General features: G+C 39.1%; 1 protein-coding gene across 2 annotated transcripts in view; it reads right to left on the bottom strand.

Annotated features, from left to right (window-relative positions):
* Positions 1 to 23793, bottom strand: part of CPQ (carboxypeptidase Q) — a 133648-nt gene that overhangs the window by 3231 nt on the left and 106624 nt on the right. The window lies entirely within an intron of this gene.

The following is a 23793-nucleotide window of genomic DNA, read 5'->3' as shown; positions in this document are numbered from 1 at the left end:
TCTGGTCCTGGCCTGTTTATGATTAAATCCACATGCAACTGTACAAAATTCATAATGTATTTGAAATATACTAACTGTACAGAGCCATGCCATGTGCAGTTTGTAAGTTTTAGGTTAATAGACTCGAGTGAGCATGAGGCAGCAAAAATTCACACTGGGGAAAAGCCAACCTTCCCCTGGGAGACTTGTTTCCTCAGCAACAGTATGCATCCATTTTCTTCTGAAACTACCAGAGTTCAAGCAGGAAAATCCCTACAGTAACCCCACAGCAGCACTTCCCCTGTTCTCCAATGATGAATTACAACAGAGTTATGAATCCTTTCCTTGCTGTTATTTGTGCTGGGGAACACTTTGGAATTTGCTTCTGCTTTTGAGCCCCTGTACATCACAAGGATGTGCTGTTTCAGAACAAGTTCTCAGATAATCTGGGGTAACCCAGGTAGCTCAGGACTACATTCCTCTCACAGTCAGGAGTCTTCATCAGCTGGGGCAGAAGCAAGTTAAGTGAAATCACGCTTTTTCCTCTTCAGGAAAAACTGATTCCCTCTGGGACCACACGGGCAGGGAAAGGACTACTTTTCCCAAAGGCAGGTGGGCTCAGGGAGCACAAATAATGCTTGCAAGACATCGCTCAAGGCAGACCAAAGCCAAGATGAGTTGGAGAAGCTGCCACCCAACTAGGAGCCACGGCAGAGATGGTGGCAGAGGATTGTAACCCTGGCTATTCTCTGCTCCAGTGCCCACTGACCCTCTCTAACCCCCTGTTGCCTTGAATTTCCTTCTTTCCCAGTTCATTGCCTCTGTCTCTCCTCCAGTTTTATCAGCCTCCATCAGCTTTGTTGTAATGTCACCAATCATTCCACCATGAACAGAATTCCATGTCAAATTTTGAAAGTAAGTGAATTTGATATTTCCCCCACCACACTCATTCACTGCTTACAATTCCTTTGCTTTGATTCCTTTGTCCTGTTCCCTGACCAGGGCTCAGAGGTACACAGCTCCCAGGGAAGGACCCACTTAGCACAACAAGAGCCACTCCTTTCTTGGTCAACAAACCCAGAGAACTGGTGTGAATTCACAAGTAAGAGCTATGGGCTGCAGGCAGAGACACAGGCTGAGGAGACCCATACCATGTCAAGTAAGAATGAAAAAAACCCAGGATTGTTTGATTATAAAGATGAAAAACATAAATTATTCATATATTTATTTACATGCAATGGAAATCAGTATCAGATGATGAGGGCTTTCATAAACTCATGTGTGCTCATAAGACTTACTGTTATGATTTTTCTTGGTTTTCCTGAGATGCCTGAAGCCCTTGAAAAGAATGAAAGCAAAATTTCCCACAGCATAGCTGTGCATTCCTAGAATACATATCTTTTGATCACTTGTACAGCCATTCAGAACAGAGCCCAGCTCTCCCTGTGGGTAACAGGCACGTTTCTGTTGCTGTAATGGGGACTGACTCAGATGGCTCACTTTATTGCTATTTTAGAGAGAAGGAATGGAAAGTTAATGCATTTTAATTCCACCCAAGGTGAAGATCCCCTCATAAGAGAGATGATAAGCAGAAAGACGAAATGCTATAGCATAAGGTTATACAGTATTGTGAGTGATTTTAAGAGGCTCTTCTTGTTCTTACATGACCTGTTTGCTCCTGACTTGAAGCATTGCAGTCCCACAGAAGTCACTGGGTAGGTTACAGGTGCTGAATTATGTTCCAATAATTTTAAGATTAAATTTATGCAAAGTCAAATTAATTTTTTAAATTTTCCTCTGAATCCTTTTGAATATATGCAATCATAAAAGGATTGAACAATGATATATTCTTTAACTGATGGACTTCTGCACTACAGGCTCATAACAAGTTAAGCTGTTGAGGCAAACCCACTGCTGGTTTTGAACACTTCTGTAAGACACAAGACAAAAATTGCCCAGATTTTGTCATAGAAATTTCACTAATCAGAGTAACTTTGGATTTACAGAATAGCACTTTATCCCTGTGAATGGAACAAGAAGAAACACCCTTTGCTTTGTCATGCTTAACTCTCTGAAACGCTGGAAAAGACTTTTTTTCTCTAAATTGACTTTATAAATCAGAAAATTATCAGATTTGACATCAATCAATTACTGTGCAAGAAAATCAGAATGTGTGAGTAGAGAAAATACCAGAAGGTTCTCAGACTGGCCATGCTGTCTCTTTCATGTTGTGGGCTAGCACTGAAGCCAGTGACCTGCTTCTTGAGAGACCATGGAAAAGACCCTAAGAAAACAGTTTTATCCTGTGTAATTAGAAACAAAAGTGAAAATCCGTCTTCTTGTCTTTGAGCACAAGAACAGCTTACAGCTCAGCGCCACACGCAAACCTCTGGACATGAAGCACCCTGGGGCACAGATATGACTGCAAGCAATTTTCATTGCAAGGAAGTCTCCTGCTTCAAACTTGAGACGCCTCCATGTTGATGTCAGCTGCCTGCAGACATTTCTGCTGCCAGAGGTCGTCAGGCTGCAGTGAGACACTGAATGGTGCCCTTGCACCAGTAAATGCATCCAGGGCTGAGACCAGCCCTCACAGATGACCATGAAGAGGGAAGTTCTGCAGGGCCCTGCAGACTGCAGTCATGTTAGGTTACCTCAGTAAAGTCCATGGAAACCTAAAGCCCCTTTTCTAAAAATCTAACAGAAGAAACAATGCTGTGAGTGTAATTTGTTGTTGTTGTTATGTAGCATTTGTCTCAGGAACAACAGTCAGTAACAAATGGGGGTTATTTTTGCCAGCTATATAAGCTGGGAGTCAAATAAAACAGATGAGGAGCCATGGATCACAGACCTATAAATTATTCACCCATGTCCATGCTAGCCACCTAGAAAGGGGACAGCATACAGAATTAAAAGAGTCTGTAAGCTTTAATTAAGTACTTAAAACCCCTCAGTTGGGCCCTGTTATGTAGGTGTGTACCATGTATCTAATTGTGATTTTCAGGTGGAACCAATACTTGAACAGAAAACCAAGAGATGGGCTAGGTGCTACACTGTCACGTTTTACGCACTTGCTTTTTGTCCTGCATTTGCAGAGCAGTCATAAAGCAAAAAAAAAAGGGGATGTTTGTCAAACAATGCTCTTTAATTGTCATTTTTCAGTCTGCTCATTTTTACTGTGATGCAAGTCATATGAGGAACACTGCTGGCCAAAAAGGGAATCAGTGAGAAAGTGCTTCTATCTGGATATAATAGATGCTGTGTCATGAAAACAGGGAATGTTAATATTGCTGCCAAAAATGCTGTACATATTACTTGAATGCATCAAAAATACTGGAAATTAAAAACTGGAGAAAATTAATCATTTCAATAAAATAATACAAAGATAATTCATAGTACCATTACAAGGTGACAGAAAACCCTCTTTAGCACAGTTTAGTTACCTAATGTAATGCAGTTGTTACTGCATCAGCAGCTATCTAGTGCCATTGGTGATCCCCCAGGGTCAAACACTAGGACAAGTTGCCCAGAGAGGCTGCAGAGTCTCCACCCTTTGAGATATTCAACACATGACAGAACATGGTCCTCAGCAACCTGCTGCAGCTGACCCGGCTTGAGCAGGGCGGCTGGACAAGGCGAGCTCAAGGGGTGCCTGCCAAGCTCAGCCATTCTGTGGCACTCTAACCCACGGTGCCTTGGCTCTTCCAGACATCTTAGAATTAACACAACATAAAAAAATTCTTCAATTCAAGTTCATTAGTGTCTTGAACTCATTTCATGATTCTCTGCTATTTCACACGTGGTTTGATGCACTACATAAGACAGGTAAAAGCAGCTGCTTTGGTAATTCATACAGACAATGTATTTTTAGTGATCAGCTGGGTGATAGTACCTTGGTGAAAATATACACACATGCATTGAGGAATTCTGAAAAAACAGCCCATCCCTTCTAGCTTCTGATCTCAGCATGAAATGCCCAATGCAAATACTCACTAGCTGATGATAAGGATATTGACTTGCCTTACAATGTGTTCATATCAAACACCTATTCTTCACACATTAATAAACTGACACAAGGTTTTATTTCCAGGTTAAGAAGATGCTGCTACTGAGGTAAAAGGATGCATGAACCACAAACCAAATGATGAGCATGTCAGCGATGACCACTGCTTCTTGTCACTCTGTCTACTGCCTTCATAAGCACTGCTGTCATAAGTCATAATTAGAATTAAACTCTATTGCCAGATATTTAAGCACTCAAATTCTAGTCATTTGTGCAAACAATGACTGGAAAAGCAAATAATGATTATCAGAATGATTATAAAGGCAGTTTCCATAAAACACAAATATCTTCTAGGGGGAAAATATACAGTAACTTCAGAGAAATTTTATATCTTTAAAAATTTTGCATTACACTCCTTACATTTTCTTTCCTTTCTTTTTATACCCCAAATAGCATTCAATTGCCAAAGGAAGTCAAATGTGAGTCATGGAGTCAGTACATGCTTGCTATGGAGCCCTATCAATAGCTTCCCAGTTGTCTTTGCTTTCAAGTAAACTTCACAGCTATGCCATGCCTCTTTCAGATACAATGGGAAAATCCCCACTGTTTCTATAACCTTGCTTTGGTGTCCTGGATCTTCAATATTACAGCTAGATCTCTGGGATACTGACCTCTGCATGTACGTTGCCTTATACAGTGAAGTGATACGCTAATGATTTATAAAAAAAGCGTGTAACTTTTCCAGGTCTCATTTTATAGTAGTCCCTAGAGGTCCTGACAGAATTGCCACTCCATTATTTTACACAGTGTATGCACACCTCTCCAAAGAGAAAAGACTCCAGCTCAAAAGAACATACACTCTAAACAGACAAGAGGGACTGAAGGATGAAAGGGGCATGCAGAGATGAAACTACACATTCATTTTCTCAGAGCAGCTGAGAAAGGAATAGATGCCAGACATCTGAGCTGAGGCCAGTGTCCTGTTGAGCAAGCTGTACTACCTCCTAACAGCAAAGTTACTTAACAAGGCATAGTTTGCTCAATGTTTCCAAAAGTTTACAAATATAAAGGGGTTTAACACGAGCTTCGCTTGCATCTTCCAAGTACCTGTTTGAGCTGCACCTTCCTGTCAAGATAAACCTACATGCTATCAAAGGTACTGCTTGTAGTAAGATGTCAACACATCAGGTGCCTGATCTGAAACCTTATTTTTATTTCTGCAGTGCTTTCCCTGGCTATAAAAGACAGGTTCCTTTTTTCCCTATCTATTAAATATTGCTTTTGTTTCCTGTTTTTAATTTAAGAAACAAGAAAAACTCTTTTACTTAATTTTCAAGTTTATTCTAATCTCAGACCTTTTAAATGCCAGTGACACTACTCAGAAATGTACTAAAAATCCATAATGCCCTAAAAATAAAGCAAGTCCTGGTGAAATATACATATATTTTTCTTTTACATCAAGTACTTAAAAAAAAATGAAAAAGAGGCAAAGAGACACATCACAATCTTCTATGCAGTTCAAAAATGGTATGTACCAGGAAAGCATAAACACAGAAGAGCATACTATTCCTCACATACAGTAATAGAATCAATAGCCTCTCCCTTCTCACAGCTGGAACATTTCTGCCCCACACATTTGGAAAGGTCAAAACTTCAGGGCAGAGGTAGGAAGACACAACACATGGCTTTTCCTTCAAAGGGTACGTGCCAAAGACCTACAAAAGGAAAACTGGATAAAATATAGGAACAGGACACAATTTCTTATTTTATTTTTATTTTCATTTTGTGCCTTTCTAAAACCCAGCAAAATCACAAATCTCAAGTGGTCAGGGAGTAAATCTGCTGCAATTGTAGCTGTGTTTAGGATGGGCTGGCTGGAATGCTCTATTGGTGCCTCAGCATCTCTTGCTGCAAGCCCTGTAGAGTGCCTGCTTGTTTTAGGTGTTGTACAGATGTTTTGTGTGCTGCCCCTGCCTAACTGCTGTCTGCAGAACTATTACTGTAATGAAAACCCACTTATTGCAGGCATCTCTTCCATGTATTTTGGTCCTCATATTAACCTCTTCCTTTGTGGGATAACCTGTAGCTGACAGCTGGCTTTAATGCCAATTATTTCACTGTCCATTTTTCAAGTAAGCAGAGGCAATGGAGAATGCTAATGCTGTTTAGTGGGGCACTGACAACATTAGTTTTCCTGTCACTCAGTCTCAAATGATGAAATTACAGGCTAAGTTGCTTGAGTTTCATGGCTACAGACACTGAAATAGTTTCCAGTACAGAGCTTATAAATAACATCAGAAGCCCTGCTGTTTCACCTCCTGAGTCACTCTCTCAAAAGTCTTTAAAATTCATGAATCAAACAACAGGACAGAGGGAAAGCTTTCAGTTGGTTGTTTCAGGAACTAATTAAATGAGACTACAGTATAAGGGAGACAATATGAAGTCCATATTACCTCTTGTTTTGCTTAATGCATTTCAGAATTAATCCTGTGGATACACTAAATGGACTAAATTACAGATCAGGATTATCACAGTTACTTTCGCAATGCATTAACCTTTCACTTATTGCATTAGAGGACCAGTAACAGCAGGGGATCCAACCTAAACTCGCATGAAATCCTGTGAAATGAGGTGCCAGGGAAGGAGGCAGTTCTACTTCATAGAGCCCAGGTCGACCAGACTCTAAAATAATATCCTAAACAGCCCCTGGCTGGGAAAAAATCCACAAAACCCCAGAGAAATCTTCAGCAGTGAAAAGCACTGGAAGTTCTTCTTCCACTCATCCAATCTCTGTCTTAAATCATCATCAAGGTTCTTTTTTTTAATAAAAAAGAGAAAAGAAAAGGGTAAGTCTCCCTAGATGGTGCTGCCTAAACATGACCCACTTGCAGGCTCACTATCTGAGATGGAGAGATCCTCCATAGGCCCAGTAATCACTAATTTTTGAATCTATTTACACTTCTGCCCACAGCTCCCTGTGGCAATGCATGGTGTGCCTGAGCATTTCATGTGGGCACAGTACGGTTCTCACTTCACGAGCTGTAATAGCAGCACTCTCCATTTTCTCATTCACCTTCGTACGACTGGTGGCTTAATACAGTTTTATCACACCTAACTCAGCAGCTTTTTCCCAAGCTGAGCAGTCTTCCTCATGTAGAAACTATTCAATATGTCTGAGGATGCAGGTTTCTGGTGCCTCTTCTCCCTTTTCTAACTGTATTTCACCATTCCTGAGATGAGAAGCCCAATACTTCCTGCAAACACCAGCATGTGAATGGACTCATGATGTGAATGCAGCATACCATAACACATCTCCTGTGGATGCTTTCTGCTTTTTCTCCCTCCCTCCCTCCCTCTCTCCCTCTCTTCCTCCCTTCCTTCCTTCATGAAACACTGTGTTTTTCACCTTCCCTGGGTATTGACTTGACAATTTCAGGCAATTATCCACAGTGCTTCCCAGATCATTCTTCTTGAAGATAACGTGGATCCTGTTGCTCTGGACACATAGCTCCTATACTGCATCATTCTGCATTTATTGACACAAAAATGTCACTGGCTGTTGTATTCTTTAGGCATTTTCTACTATAAGTTTACTGTCTCATTTTCACAGTCAGCTTCAGTTTCGATATGAAATCTTTGAAACAAACTTTGCAAACTTGCTATTCTTGCTGTTCACTTCCTTTGCAGTTAACATGGAGTTTTGTAAACATCCAAAGTTACAAAAACCAGGTGACTGAGCAACCTAATAAAGACTTTCTCCATTAAGAAGACTGATAATTGATTTCTACCTTTTAAAAATCAGGTATTTACCATGAAGGAGGAAAATACCTCTCACCTCACAGTACCTTCTTCCTCTATAGTCTTTGATCCAGGAGCTTTTGAAGAATCAACTGTACTTTACTGACCAGATCCAGCTACAAAAATGATTACAAACTCTTCTGAAAATGCCTTGCTAGACTGGTGAGACATGACTTCTTTCTTCCAAAGCAACATGGACTCTTTTATTACTTTTGTATTTTCTGTTTTGGCTCTGTGACCACCTTGGCTAACTAAATCACAGATCCCTATTTAGGGGATTCCCTACTTTGGGCATATAAATTTAGAAGGATTATGTACCTCTATTAGATACCTGTTTATGCTTGTATATATTGTGTATATTTTAATATAATTTACTTAATTTTTGCTTTCTTTAAAATTATGTACATGCCTACATATGTTATACAGAGACTACTTTAAAAGTTGATAGTTGTAAAATGATTGCTGGATTTATAAATCCCTTACATTTTGCATTTTCTTTTAAACACTGTAAGTGGAATGAAAGTCATTGCAAAATCGGTAGTTTCTCTAATTTAGAATTCTTTTTAATGTATTTGTTTATGTCTCAGCTCAGCAAAGCAGTTAAATACTGAGCATGCAATTTATTTTAATGCCATTAAGCTTTAAATGTCAACACACAAGGGCCAGGTGAATACTGGGACCCATTTAAACCATCTTTCCTGACCAAATGCATTTCTGTGTCTCTATACTCTGTATAACTACACCATGTAGCTGACATTATAATGTTGCTTAGAACCCCAAACTACTGAAGTGCTTTTTTCAATGCTCTCTGCTAGCCAAAGAGCCTCCTGCTAACATCCAGGGCTAGACCCTTGCTCAACCCTGTTTCACCAACTTCCAAAATCACTCCAGAAAAGTTGTGGAAACAGACAGACTGTTTGAAAGTCACACATGGGGAAAGAGAATCATGAAAATGACCCACGTGTCAAGATTCTGAGTAGCATTTCTGTTTGCAGTAATTGTCTGCATTCATTTACATTTTCAAGCCATTCAAGAAGCTTCCTTGTATTTTACAAGAAATGGAGCTATTTCCTAAGCCAAACTCACAAACCAGTTTAAAGCAAGCCTATAGGTATGCTTTTCCAGAGGATGCTGGAGACAAAGAGGAAACACACAGGTCCCCATTTGCTCTAATCATCCCTCCTCAATACGATTACAGCTGGATGTTCAACCACAAAGTTCCTGTAGGAGCCTTCCCACCAAGTAGTCCACTACTAGAAATGCCAATATTCATGGGACCCAACTAAGCAGAGCTCCCTTCTGCCCAGATGGTGGTGAAAAGAGCCAGTTAATGAGCATTCTGGTGCTTAACTAGTTATGAAAAAAATCCCAAAACACCAAACCAGTCCCCTAATTTAAGTAAAACACATCCTAAGCACACTACAAGTCTGTTGTATTTTGTATCACAGAAACCAAAACTGCATTTATTCAGCCACACCCACAGAATAAGCAATGGTTTTACTGTCTCTATTTTTGCACCCCACTGAGACTATCAAACTCTTCAAGTTCATGGTGGATTTTAGATGTAGGACCATTAGACAAAGCTGGAAGAATATACTACTCCTACAACAATAAAATATCCTTCAAAATATCTGTGGTTACTTTGAGTAATGCATACTTGAGTTTTAAACTAGTAAGTTATTTCATAACAGATGCTTCAGATACTGGTGATGAAATATCTCTTTAATTTGATCTCCAAACAAACCAGTGTATATTTAGCTAGTTCATTAGTAACAGAAATGCTGAGAAGTTCCTGAAACAAAGTTCAAAGCTTGTTGCAAGGTTCAGGACTATCCAAATGTGGGAGTTTTCAGTCTTTAGGGTTGGGGTTCAGACAGCCACAAAGCCTACAGTCCAGGGATACTTTCTGGGGTTGCAAAAGGCATGTGGAAGGGATCACAGCACTGCACCAACACTGCTGCCTTCACACCTTTCTCAGCTGGCTCACCCACACTGCAGAGTGCCTCGGCTGCAAGCCACCATTAGGATTAGGGTTTAGAGAATCACAAAACATTTCTGCTCTAGTCTAAAATAATTTTATCCAATGGGTGATGAATGCAAAGTAGCAGGAATGAATATTATTCAATATTTTAAGCAACAGATTGCATATTTTTGTCAGCCAAACTACAAAGGAACAACACACTTTAAAGAAAAAAAAAGGATAAAAATAATTAAGGTAGAGTGAAGACACCTGCTGCAACACTGTTCTTCACAATCTCAGAATGTCTCTGTTTTAATGTTCCATGAAATTATATGGGGTTTCATTAGGAAAAGAAAGGGGGAAATTAAAGAATTCCTGTCCTTTAAAGTAAGGAAGTAGAGAAATTCCTCACACCTGGTCTGACTCTCCAGTGTATCACTACTTGTGTGTGGGCTCTGGCTAATCCACAGTGCAGAACTAATCCTAGAAGAAGACAAAGCAAATAAAGAAATGTCTCTAACTAGCACGACTCTTCCAACCTGTAAATTTGAGTTGCTGTGATAGCTATTTTGCCACAGTGCAAATGCACTTGTCAAAATGCTAATATATTAAGAGCAAAAAAAAAGCAAAAAACCATATAAGCTTAGGAAGAACACTAAGAGAAACTGACAATTAATTTAAAGTTGAAAGTTTAACCTGTTTACTTTCAGTGAAAGATCCTCAGTCACATCAGTAAGTGCAAACAGCATTTGCCTTAAACACAGGCTTAGTACATTCTCTGTTTTACTACACTGTTTTCTTTTAAAGTTGAGCTTTACTTCGGTTTTGTTCAAATTAAATCTATATGGTTGAAAGCCTCATTTAAAATATGGAAAGCAAAGACTGGCTGGGTGAAAGTTTACAGAAACAGAACAAGGCACTAGCAAGTCCAGCTGCCATGAGTACCAAGCTGTTGGCAACTTTGCAAATCCTCCTCCAGAAACAATCTGATTATCTCCATCATCATTTTGCAGAAACCAAGGATCAATATATATTTTTCACCATTTGTGAATAAAAATGTGCAAAGGCCCATTTAAAATTATATACTTTTACAGAAATTTCTAAGCAACTCCAAAAGACACAACCTTTTACTTATGATGCAACAAATGCAGATAATTTGGTAACAGTGACCAAACTCTACACAAAAAGCAAATAAACCTCTATTAGTTTAAATACTCCCCACCATCCTTCTGGTGTATTGTGTCCATGCTAGAACTTAAAGCAATGTCACAGCCGTATAAATTGAAGTAATTTGGATTTAGTCAAAGAAATCAAGCACAAGCACACTTTGTAAAGATGTTTATGGTGCCACATTCAAATACCACCTATAGACTAATGCAAAGGGAGAAAAAAACCCGGTGGTGATGATTGTTAGTGGCCCAGAGCAAGATTATTATCAAATGATTAGAATTATTTTAATAGAGAGAAGCTAGAATTTAATATGTTCCTTAAAAAAACCCTTAATCTCTGCATTGCTATGCTTGCCTTTCACAGGAGAAAGACATGCTCCCCAAATCCAGTTTTCATAACCAGAATACCATTAGACTATTGTTTCCTTTCAAATACATAAATTGAAGACTTTTTTTACACAACAGATACATAAAAATAAATATAAACATATATATATATACACCAACCCACACATAATTAAAAACCTTTCATGAGAGAAATGCACACTTGCTCAATAGAATGGCATGCTATAAATTCAAAGGACTGCAACAAGTACTCAATCAAACTGGAATTAGAAATCTTGCCTAAAAATAACCTGAATGAAAAGTTTTTACACTCTGCCCAATATTCATTTTACTTTGACATCCTCACTTTACTTTTACATCCTCACTTTAAAACTAACAGGCATCTGATAGTAAAAAAAGAAAGACAGGGTGATTTTTCTTGCTTTGAGGCACATCATTGCAAAATAATTGTGCATTATTGGTTGAATAGTTTCCATTTCCCCCTCCTACAAAGACTGACACAAAAGAAGAAAAACTGGTAGGTCTCATTAGTCCTGGGCAGTCTAACCTTAGCCTTAGCTATTATCCGGTTCTTCAGAAAAGGCGAAGAAAAAGCACCAGCTTTTCAGAAATGCAGCCACTGAAATTTGAATGCATTGAGTGAAGAAGGGAATATTTCTCCTGTCACATATTCCTTTCAGGGTCAAAAAAGACACAAGTGAGATTTTAAATTAGTAACTCATTCCAGGTAAGTACAGTTGTTTCCAGGCTGACGTTACATCCCACCACTGCCAGCAGGGTCCACTGCTGTGACTCCAAAGGTGGCTCTGGGTTTGGAAAAATGGGGTGTAGCAGAGAAGTCAACAATAATTACTTCAATAATTAGATTCTTGTGCTGTGTATCGAGAGCCCAAGGCTTATCTGGAATTAGATGAGGCACCCAGAATGTCTTTACCACTAGCTATTTTAGCAAATGGAGTGGACAAACATTCACTCCTTGAAACAGTAGAAGAGCAAACACACTTTTCCCTATCTCAATGACTTTAAAACACAATACAAATCACAAAGAAAAAGAGGATGATCCAAAAAAAAAGCAGCAAAAGGCAAGGAATAATGCTATCCATGATAAGGACATATATTCAACACCTACCTTTTTTTTTTTTTTTTTTTTCTGCAAAAACAATGCTTTACACCTAAAACTGGAGGACAGATGTTTTGTAATGAGGGCTGGGGCCAAGGGCCAAGCCACAACTCACAGAGCTCAGGGAGGTGAAACCAAAAGAGATCTGGCTGGGGAGGACTAACACAAGCCATGGGCAAAGCAGTGATCCTGCCCATATCCACAGAGGCAGGAGAGCTGGCTCAGCAGGCAGGAGCTCTCACACCTGTTAAACTATTACAGTGTTTCTTAGCACTCTCTTAGCTCAGGCCCCAGGAACCACATGCAGTCCCCTCCCTCTTGCTCTCTAATTAGAAACTTAAAGTCATTACTTGGGTTAAGAGAGAGTGAAATTGTCACTCGGTTGAGTATACTGAGTAAAAAAGTTTTTAATCCACGATAATGTTCTCAAAAGCAGAGTGCCATGTCTCAAAACCATTTTACCCTTAACAAATTTCCTGGCAGCTATTTGTCTGACTGAAAGAGAGAAGCTGCATGGAAAAGATAGAGAAAGCAAATGACATTTTTAACTGTGTGATGATCCCTTCTTCCCCCCAGGCATCCTGAAGTAAAAGACAAATGCAGAGCACTTGGAGGCTTCAACAGCATCCAGTGCATGTGCTTTTAATGATGACTACACAAGAACATCTGCCCTAAAATCTAGCCAGCAGGTGCTGGTGGACAAGAAAAGTACCCATAGTAATTACGAACTATAGGAAGAGGCAGGCAGACTAATTAAGTTTTCTCAATGCTTCCCATTTAGCACATCTTAGGGATTTAAAATTAAAGATGTGTATAATTCGGGCTGTTTTCAAGATTAAGATGTTTAAAACTTGTCAGTTAGTTTCAAGCTGCACAATGAAATCTGTTTCTTAGTTGAAGTCAGAAAGGCTAAAATTGTTCAGGCCAAGAAAACAAGCTGCAGCAGCAGCAGGATGAAGTCCTGACATGATCAGCCTGTGATTCTCACACTACAGCATGGCAAGAGAGTGAGAGCTGCCTTGTCAGACCCGATCTCTTTCATGTTGTTGGCATTCCAAGCTCAAGAGTAATGGTGGCTGGAACATTAATACCAATTCCAAGGCTGGCAGTTCTGTGCAAATAGCTTAGGAACCTCCCGAGTCCTTCTGTGTGGGGAAAAACACCCACCCCAAGAACTAATCAAGGCTTTGCCAAAACGAGGGATTTTGGCTATTAGTGACCATCTACTTCTGCAACCTTTGAACAGAGACAACAAAATAAGAATGCAGTATGACTTGCTTGGAATCAGCATAGACTGTGTGAGTGCACAGAGCAGCCCACAAGACTGCACCTCTTTCTCCAGGAGCTGCTATGGATGCAAGGGCCTGGGTCAGGCTGCAAGATGCACCAGTCCATGCCTGAGTGCAATAAAACCCACAACTGCCCAGCCTTCAGCAGTATTTATCTACAGACTTCTTTCAATGACTCCTGTAGCACGTACAGCAGCCCTTAATTCTGCTCTGCAATGTGAATGAAGACAATTGGTTAACAACTGTCTAGTGTTATTTTTTAAAAGATGTTTCAAACCCATACAGCTTATCTCAGAGCCTCTGGAATTTGGAACTGAAGGGCTGCTGCTGCAATGCCTTATCTGCCTACAGATTCAGTGAGCACTTTTAAAGCACAGAACAGAAATAATACTCAAGGAGTCAATAACACTAATTGGTATCATTAATACGTCCTGCTTATCTCTGGCTTAAATTTGAAAATCAACTAAAAGATGCTTTTGTTTAAGAGTAGTTATCCTAGAAAGCTGAAAGTCCAAGACCTCCTACAGCTCTACACCTACCACTTCACTTTCCCTCTTCCCCTTTTCCCTTCCCAACTGCCATACACTGCCTTTCAGCTTTAGCCAAGCAGGACCTCGCTGCAGGACAAAGGCATTTGATTTATATTATACAAAAGCTCAAAGGAAAGACTTCATCATAATTTACATGCAACACTTTAACTACTTTATCTAGCACTTTAACTCACAGAACATTCCTGCATCTAAAAGGGTCCTGACTGTAATGTCTATTGTCAGCCTGGTTACCCAGATTATTTAGCAGTGCTTAGACTATATCTACTATGAACAGAAAACCAGATGAACTGAGGAAAACCTCTAAGATTCAGCCAGCCTGTTTCCCTCTCTCTGGTAGAAGCCAGTGTTTTGAGAAAAAATGGGAGAAAAGGGTCTCATCCTTCAGTACACCTGTCCAGCCATCAACAGATTAAGGACTATCTGAGTAGGAACTTGCTTTCATATCACTGTTTTGGACAGCCTTTCTCCCATGCAGTATTCCATCCTTATTAAATTTATGTTTGATCTTGGTTTCCACAACCTCTTGTGAGGCTGATTTCCTCCATTCAATTATATGTTGTCCAGAGAAGTGTGTCTTAAAGCTGGTGCTGATGCTCTGATCCTCTGGTTATGTTACAAAAGGTGAATAGTTATTCTCTATCATATAACAGTGCTGTTAATATATCTCTGTCATATACTTTTCATTTTTTCCCAGAGATTATAATAGTTTAGCTGGTGGATTCTACCATAAATCATGAAGGGGTCAATCTGATAAAACCTGGAACTAGCCTGGTTCCTGTCTGCATCAAAGTCCTGAGAGCAGCTTGTACAGGATAAAGATTGGTTTCCTTTGATTAAACTAATAATTTGTAAGCCATATTATCTTGCTGCAGTGATACATGATGAAAAAACTGCAGCATCCTGGAATCCCTAAGAGAGGCAGACCATGAAAGGCAGAGCTAGGAAAAAATGGGCTTTCCGTTTTGTAGCAAATAACACAATTCTGCTTTTCTCTTTTCCCAACTCAAACAAATATAAAAGGCATCCAAAACTTTTCTCATCAAGTGAAATAAACCAGCAAAAACAAATACTCCAATCATGTGTATTTTCTTGACTCAATACATACATGAAATAAAATCTTAAAACCTTTGTTTCAATCATCACTCTAAATTTTATAAAAATGTTTATTCTTTCTTTATAAAAATGTTAATTCTATTATTTTCTATTCTAATTTCATCAAAATAGATCTTGTTTATATAAATGAACACATCTCAGTATCTTTTTTCCTTAATAAAAAAGACAATCTACTGATAGAAACTACATTTGCAATGCATTCTATCTCTGAAGAAGCCCCTAAACACACACCTAGGATCAATTTTTAATGTCAGGCACCAAAGCACTGCGATCTCCAAATTTTACCAGAATATAGCATGGTCCAGCACCTCAGTGTACATAATGGCTCCCTTTGAACTACCTTTCTGATCCTATAAGACATGTATAAAAGTTCAAAGTTATGTTAATCACTAAGGTCACCAGAAGAGAAAAGGGAAATTATGTATATTGCAAAGTTGGTCCAAACTGCATGAAAAATATACTCAGAGAGTAAAAAATGGAAGGATCTTTAGACTGGGGCACCATATGAGTCTATTTTGTATTTTCTTTATAGACCAAAATGACAGAGGAGAGTCTTCCTACACTGTGAGATGACACTAACGAGGGACATATAGCACGGGCACTGAGAGCATGATGAGAATTTGTTCAGTGATGTTCACCAATGAGATACTTGAAAAGACAACTCAGGATAATGATCAATAGGGGCAAGTGTAAACTACTACACCAAAGAAGGAAAAAATCAACTTCACATAAAAACCTGCTGCAAGAGGAAAGAAGTAACCGTGTCTTTGGGTTCACAATGAAAAGAAATGGAAGCCAAAGCTCTTAAATTGCAGCAGGAATAGGTTAGATAAGAGAAAAACTTCCCTAAGCACTAAGAATAGCACAGAGACAGGCCAGCTGGTCTATCATGTTTCCATTACAGTAAGTCTTCAAGACCGGCTTAAACAAATGTGAAAGAAATGACAGAGGCATTGGCAAGACCATGCTGGAATGAAGAATATTTAGAGGTTCTCTAGAAACCTTCTTGCCAGCTCTATGGTTCTTTGAAATCTCGTCTATTTGTGTGGCTTTCTGAAATACCTACTGAACAAACTACAGATCTTCTTTTTCTGGCACTCGGCTTGACCCATGGCTCCAGGCAAGTTTTGCCTGTGAGGCAGAGGGAAATTCAGGATCACTGTTCCAAGTGAACCCTGCAAAGAGCAAGTAGACACCAAATTTATGGAGTAACCTTGTTCTATTTTACGAACAACAGCTTTACATCAGAAAAATATCCCACTCCTAAATATTTCACGTAAACTGCAATGCATATGTGTGTGGAAAACAGTGCTAAAAGTCATTCCTCTAGCAGTTACCCATTTAAGGAATGTAAGGGAAAAAAATTCTTGAAAATCACTTCTGCAACTTCAGTGGTGGTAGCTTTGGTTTGTTTCTTCACATCTCTCTGAGCAGAGATGGACAACTGAGCACTGTTCTTTCTCAGCCGGCTCCCATCAGCTCCCACTGTGCTTTGGTTGTTGTTTCTGTGGTTTTGGATTTGGGGGGAAACCGGCAGCCAATCCAGCCAATCCTTGTTTAGGTAAAACCACCCTGCTTCATAATAACTTTTGTCCTCAGAGAATTTAAGTTTTTCTGTCTCCTATCTCTAATTAGCAACTCTGAGTTGTTTTCAGTATCTTTCAGGAAGAGAGGTGCTGGTAACACATCCCCAAAGGAATTTGGGATAGCTATAAAATGCCAATGCTCTAAACTCCCATGTCTTTGCTTGTAGGATAGAGTATCTACCCATTGAAAAATCAAGCTGCTCAACTTCTTTCTCCTCCACAATGCCACATTAATGGTTTTCAACTGCTTCCAATTTTAAATCTATAAACATTTCCTAACACATGGACTATCCCAACTGAGAGAGCAGAGTCTGAAAATCCCTAGCTTTCTTTATTTCAGGTTTCTTTAAAAACAACAGCAACTAAAAAAATTCTTCTGTCCCAGAAGGTCATTGCTCATGTTTAATATAATTGATAGAACCGAACTGCAAAAGGAAAAGTGCCTATTTGCTTTGGTGGATTTCCAAGGCCCCACATGGCAATTGAGACAGAGCTCTGTCATGGGCACTGAAAACAGTTGAGAGCTGTGGACAGATTGGCCCTGATGTACAGTAAATCATAATTAGGTTTTCTGGCTCTTTGCATGGGGAATTCCAATAAACTGCTTCTCTTATTGAGATTCATGCTTTGTCCTTGCAGACAGAGTTGTTTATGTGCCCCTAAAATACATATATAGGAAGCTTCTGCTTCCACTTAGGCTGCTCTTTTCTTTACACTTATCTACAGTATTTGCTCAGGTGAAGCTCTTGTGCTAAATAGCTGCAAGGTCTGATGATTCCAGCAGAAGATGGACCAGCTTAATTAGGAAGGTAATGATGACTCCTTCCTCTTTATTGCACCATATAGACAAAAGGTAACTCATAAGCAACCTTTGGGTAACTGCTACCATTAGGGAAACTGAGGAACTATAAATTGTTCAGTGATCATGGCAGATGATGTCAGAGACAGAACAGTAACCCTGTATCTTCTCTCTTGCATTCTTATGCAGCACACGATCCTTCCTTGAGGATTTGCCAATATAAAATACAAATGCATATTCAGTTTCTTTCACACTTAAGTATTTTTCTGTGGTCTACTTCATGTCTGAATTGACTGAAATTGTTGCATGAAAACACATTTAATATAACTGGAAAGGGACTTCTGGGAAAAGTAAATTGGTATTCAATAAATTCTGCTCTTCTGAAATTCAGTAGCACTATAGACCCAATCTGTAGAATGACTTTCGAAGACGAACATTTAGAAGGGTTTCAATTCTGTGGTTTATAAATGTTAACAATGTGCTGGAGAGGCTACCACTGAAATAATTTTGAACTTGCTCCTTTGAGGGAGATGTCTTTATAAATTATTTCTGAGTTTTGTATTTGTTCAGTTTGGACTACTATCAAAAGCATTCTTCAAAGGCCTCAGACATTTACATCTAAAATGTCACCTGCAAATGAAAGTGTGTTTTGTTTGCTGCTTCAGGAAGGAACAAGTTTTCTGATTAATATCTAAAACTCCATCACTAAAGAGTATTCAGATCCTGAATCAAAATCATACTTGGTTCAAATATCTGGTGTGGCCTGCAGAGTCAGCTGAGATGTTTCTAAAGCCTCCTTTCCATGTAAAACTTCTAGAACTTTGGGGGGAAAATTGCTGTTGAAGCGCTATATTATATTAGCTATAACAAGCAATGAAAGAATATGAACAAAGTAATTGCTGTAGCTTAAAATTAAAACCTCTCAGGTCTCTGTATGGCAGCAAATTTGGGAAGATAGGGGAAGAGGTACTGCTCATGGTAAAGGAAAATAAAGTTAGGGATTGTTTAGCCAAACAGGGCAAATAAAAATCAATGGTGCTGGATGGATTGCTTGGGGGATCTGGCCAATACCATTGGGGAAGTTGCTTTCTATCATGTAGGAAAAGTTGTGGCAATTAGGGGAAGACCCCAATGATTGAAAAAAAGCAAATGTTATGCCTGTTGTAAAATCTAAGGCAGCAGGATCCAGAGGCATGTCCAGAGGAGGCCACTAAGTTGACTGGAGGGATGGAGCACCTCTCCTATAAGGAAAGACTGAAAGAATTGGGACTGTTCAGCCTGGAAAAGAGAAACCTTTGGGGTGACATAATTGTGGCCTTCCAGTACCTTAAGGTAGCCTACAAGAAAGATGGAGTGGGACTTTTTACTAGAGCATGTAGTGACAGGTAATAGATCCGAACTGAAATAGAGTATGTTCCGATTAGATGTTAAGAAGAAATTCTATACTGTGAGGGTGGTGATGCACTGGAGCAGGCTGCCCAGAGAAGTTGCGGATACCCCATCCCTGGAAGCATTCAAGACCAGGCTGGATGGTGCTCTGAGCAACATGACCTAGTGAAAAGTGTCCCTGACCACAGCATAAGGGTTGAAACTAGATGATCTTTAAGGTCCCTTTCAATCCAAACCATTCTATAATCCTATGATGATTCTGTGAACTACAAACTAGAAAAACTCAGTCCCCAGGAAAATTATGGACTGGAGGAGTGGGATAAAAGTGGGTGGAAAACAGCCTGGGTGCCTGGGCTCAAAGGGTCACCATCTACAGTTTGAGGTGGCTGGTTATGAGTGGTGTGATGCCCAGGGGTCCGTGCCAGGTCAGCACCCTTTGCATCCTTAGCAATGATCCAGATGACAGGGGTGGCCAGTGTCTTCAGAAAATTTGTGGAAGGAGCAGTTGTGTATGCAGTCGTGTATGGAAGGCAGAGCTGCTGTTCAGAGAGCTCAAAATCCTGACACAGACTTCAGAAAAGTCAGCAAAGACAAAACAAAAGTCCTGTATTGGAAGAGGACAACCCATGGCCACAGTACTGGTGGGAGGTGCACGAGCAGTTCTGCAGAACAGGAACTGCTGTGCAAGAGGCACCAGCAAAACCTTGTGGCATTGAGGGGCCTCTTGGAAATAGGGCAGCCAACGGGTCCAAGGAAGTGATGTTTTCTAAATATTACATCTTTTGTGACTCCAGAACAAGAGAGGTGTGAACAAACTGGCCAGAGGAGACAAATCACCCTGGCTGGCTGATCAGCTTGTTCTCATCATTCTTTATCATTCTAATATAGCAATTACATCATCTGTGTTCTGCTGTAATTTGAAACTTGACTCCAAACCAATGGAAACTCTAAATAGTTGAGGATGCAGCAAGGCCTGAAGAATCCTATTAGAAACACTCATCATATGACTTCATATAGGAAAGCACTTGGAGAGCTACAAGCCAGACCTTAATACATTTAACCTCTGTCCCTCCCATCAAGAGCAGTTTACGCACGGTCTTCCTGGAATGCTACTGAATGCTTTATTTTTATTTGGTTTTTAATACTGATGCCATTACAATTTGTTTTCCAGGAATGAAATCCATGAATCCACAGATATTTCTGCTGCTGTTCCTAACAACCATTCTAGATCATGACATATTTGGTGAGAAATCTCACAACATTTCCACACTATCAATGTGTCTAATTTTTCATACAGTCAAATTTCTAAAGGTAAAAAAGTAAATAAATTGTGGAGAGACTCTTATTTTACTTCCTCCCTTTTTCCATTGGCAAACATCTCCAAATTCCTTACAGAACTCTGATTAAACTATTTTTTAATTATTATTTTTTCTTTCTGTTTACTTCATTATTTGCATAAGCGTCACTGAAGCCAGGGGCAGTTCTAGGAATAAGGCTTGACTAACTTGTACTTCTGAAATGACTATTTAACATCTTAACACTGAGCTCTGTGTGTTAATGTAGACCACTTGTTTTTTAGGATCAACAAATGACAAATACTTCCATCTGAAAAAGAATATTCCCACCCACGGGAACAGAATTCAGCTTTCCTAAGCAGCAAACAATAGAGAATTAAGATGTCTCTTAGAGGCACAGCCAGAATAAAAACAACCACACCCCAAATCTGAATGAGATCCTCAGTTAGATATTTTCAGTTTCTTTTCTGAGACAAAGTATGTTCTGCTACTAAAAAAGGTGAATTGCAGAAGCAAATTTATTGATTTTTTTGAGATGTTTAGGAATTTCATATGCTTCCAGGAAGAACCTATTTAATACAGGGTCACTTATGCCAATCCATCCCATGTAACTTTTTGAAAAGTAAGCATCTAAAGGGAAAGAAGAAATACAACCTTACTGATATTCAAAGAAAGAAGAGTGACAAAATAAGAGAAAAAAGTCCACTAGCCACAAAGTCAAGAACCACTAGAATTTATGATTTTAAACACCTGAATTTAAATTTTCATTACTAGATTAATGAGCTTATATAATATTAGTACAGGATTGAAAGCACTGGAACAGTTTTACTTCTTCTAGGATTCGAAAAGCCTATCAGAATGTCAGTGTTTCAAACTAATTTTTGTAATATTAGTATAAGATTATTTTAAAGCTGTCTTGCCTAAGTTTATTGAAAAACAAATTTTAAGAGCTATAGAATACCAGCTACTCAACCCATGTGCTGTAATTCTTCACTTCTGACCACCAAGAAAACCTTGCCAAATAAACTGCATCACAGATACTGAAGAAAAAAAAATACCTAGAAAAAAAAAAAGAAATTCGGCAATGTATGATACAGTTTTGCAAATATTTTTGGTTTCACAGTTCAAATTTCCTCTGGGATCAGCAAGTTAATGATAGTTCTGTTTTTGTAACTGTAATTAGGATTATCTAAATATTGTACAAATCAAAGACAAGAGCTTATGATACTCAAAAATCTAGTCTGAAATGGGTGAGGCTTAAATGAGAAAGAAGAATTTCATTATGAAAGTGCTTGTAATATTTACTGGCAGATTCACAGATATTTTAATGCCAGCAAAACCCATTGCCATCATATCATCTGAGTAACACACGGTAAAGAATTTCACCTTGTATCTACTGCATCAAGCCCATCCCTCCTGCTTGAATTACCCTTTACTTTTTGAAGGACACTTAAATCTTGTTTTACACATGCAAAAATCAGAGAGGCTTCACCAAGTTTGCAAGGTGCTTCTATAGCTCACTAACCCTATTGGAAGAAGGAGTTTGCTTTCATCCACTTTTGAGTTTTAGACTCAAATAGACTGAATTGCTAATGAGAAATATAGTACAAAAGCCCTCTTAAAACTACCAGGAAAATTTGCATTCAGGCACTGTGCCTAATTGCCCAACTCCATCCCTCCCTCCAACAGTACTATCACAGATGCATTTTTGCATGGTCTGTGTCTAGTCTACGTGAAACAAAAAAACCCTTGCAAATCTGATGCTTCCTGTTAATTATTAGAAGTAGACAATAGTCCATTGTGCCAAAACAAGACTAGCCCAAGCAGAGCAAAGTTGGAAGGAATTATATGTATTGTCACATTTGTCTGGTAGTCTAATAGCACAACTTATAAGAAAACACCATAAGTTACAGACTATTCTTTTCATTAAATGATTAGTCTCAAGGACTTTATTAACTATACAGAGAAGGTCATATGAAAGGCTAATATAACTGAGATACTATGTTAAACTATGAGCCTTTTAAGGTATCCACCTTCATAAAAAGTTGCAGCATATTAAATTTATTTCATTACTCTAGAGTAATTTCTAATTTCAAAAGCCCATTTTGTTGGAACAATGATAAATTAGAGAATAGACGAATTATTTTACAGATTAATACACACAGTTCTTTCTGCAATCAAGATTTTTAATGGGTCTAGTAGCCTGAGCACTTACAGTAGGTTCTTAAAGTGCCAAGCAATTATAATTGTTCTCTTAGCATACTGGTTTAATTTAATACCACCCAAGTTGCAAAAGATTTGGCTTTTGCAGTGGAACACACTCATTCACCATATTTCCTTTAAGAATGATAAAATAAAATATTTAAAACGAAAGGAATGCCCGGGAAAAACCAATACAATATTGCTAATTATCGGGCAACAGTTCTGGGATATCTCAGACTTATTGAGATCAAGACTGAGGCAACACATGTGTGTACACCATAAGCCCTTTACCCCTCATTTTCACAGAGAAATAGTAGCTGGTGTTGGCACTGTGCTCAACACGTGTCCAGAGAAGTGGGAACTCAGCAAATATGAAAATGTAGCACCTATGGAATACCTAAAATTACCTAAGTACTTATAATACTATCCATATAGCTTAGTATTGTGAGTAGTGTTCAGGAGTTTTGTCTTTGCTTCATGAGGAAACATTTGCTTTGAGTTTGTCACTTTGTCAAATACCTCGAACCCTACATTGATTCCCTGTGCTAAACATCTCAAATCACAAGTGACACAAATGCTACATATTAAAGTGAAGAAGTTTAATGTCTACTTTTCAGGGAAATTATTTCCCCTTCCCTCATCTTGTAGGAAGGTTTATGTCAAGTGCAACATCCCTTACCCCCTGCAGAATCAAGTCCAAGGCTTTTCAGCACTGGCTTATGAAGCCCTAGACTGTACATCTGATATTTCTTCCATTTTTATTCTTTTGGAAATAAAAAGATGCTTAGAAACTGGATCTAAAGAGACTGCCCAAGACTGTGGGCAGTACAAAACAGGTAGTCAGAGCGGCAGCATTTCAAGCATCACAGTGGAGTATCACTTCCAAACAGTGACACAGCCAAGAATGAACACAGTTTACTCACTTATAATTTGGGAAGAGAGTTTACTCACTTCTTCATGTCCAGCTGGCAACCTCAAGTCAAGGAGTTTTGCTGTTACACTACTTCCTCAGACATGTCCCTGGCTGACACCAAGCAGGCAGTAGTCTTGAGGCCAGTATGCTGGTTTGCACTTGAGTCTGGTACTACAGAGATGATGGGGGCAGGGGTAGGAGAGGGCAGCATGCTCCAGAAAAGGGGTAGATTTAACCTCTTGCATAATAAGAAAGAAAATAATGTGTCAAAAATCTGGCATC

This window comes from Aphelocoma coerulescens, chromosome 2 (assembly GCF_041296385.1).
Source record: "Aphelocoma coerulescens isolate FSJ_1873_10779 chromosome 2, UR_Acoe_1.0, whole genome shotgun sequence".
Lineage (NCBI taxonomy): Eukaryota > Metazoa > Chordata > Aves > Passeriformes > Corvidae > Aphelocoma > Aphelocoma coerulescens.
This window is presented reverse-complemented; position numbering and strand designations above follow the sequence as displayed.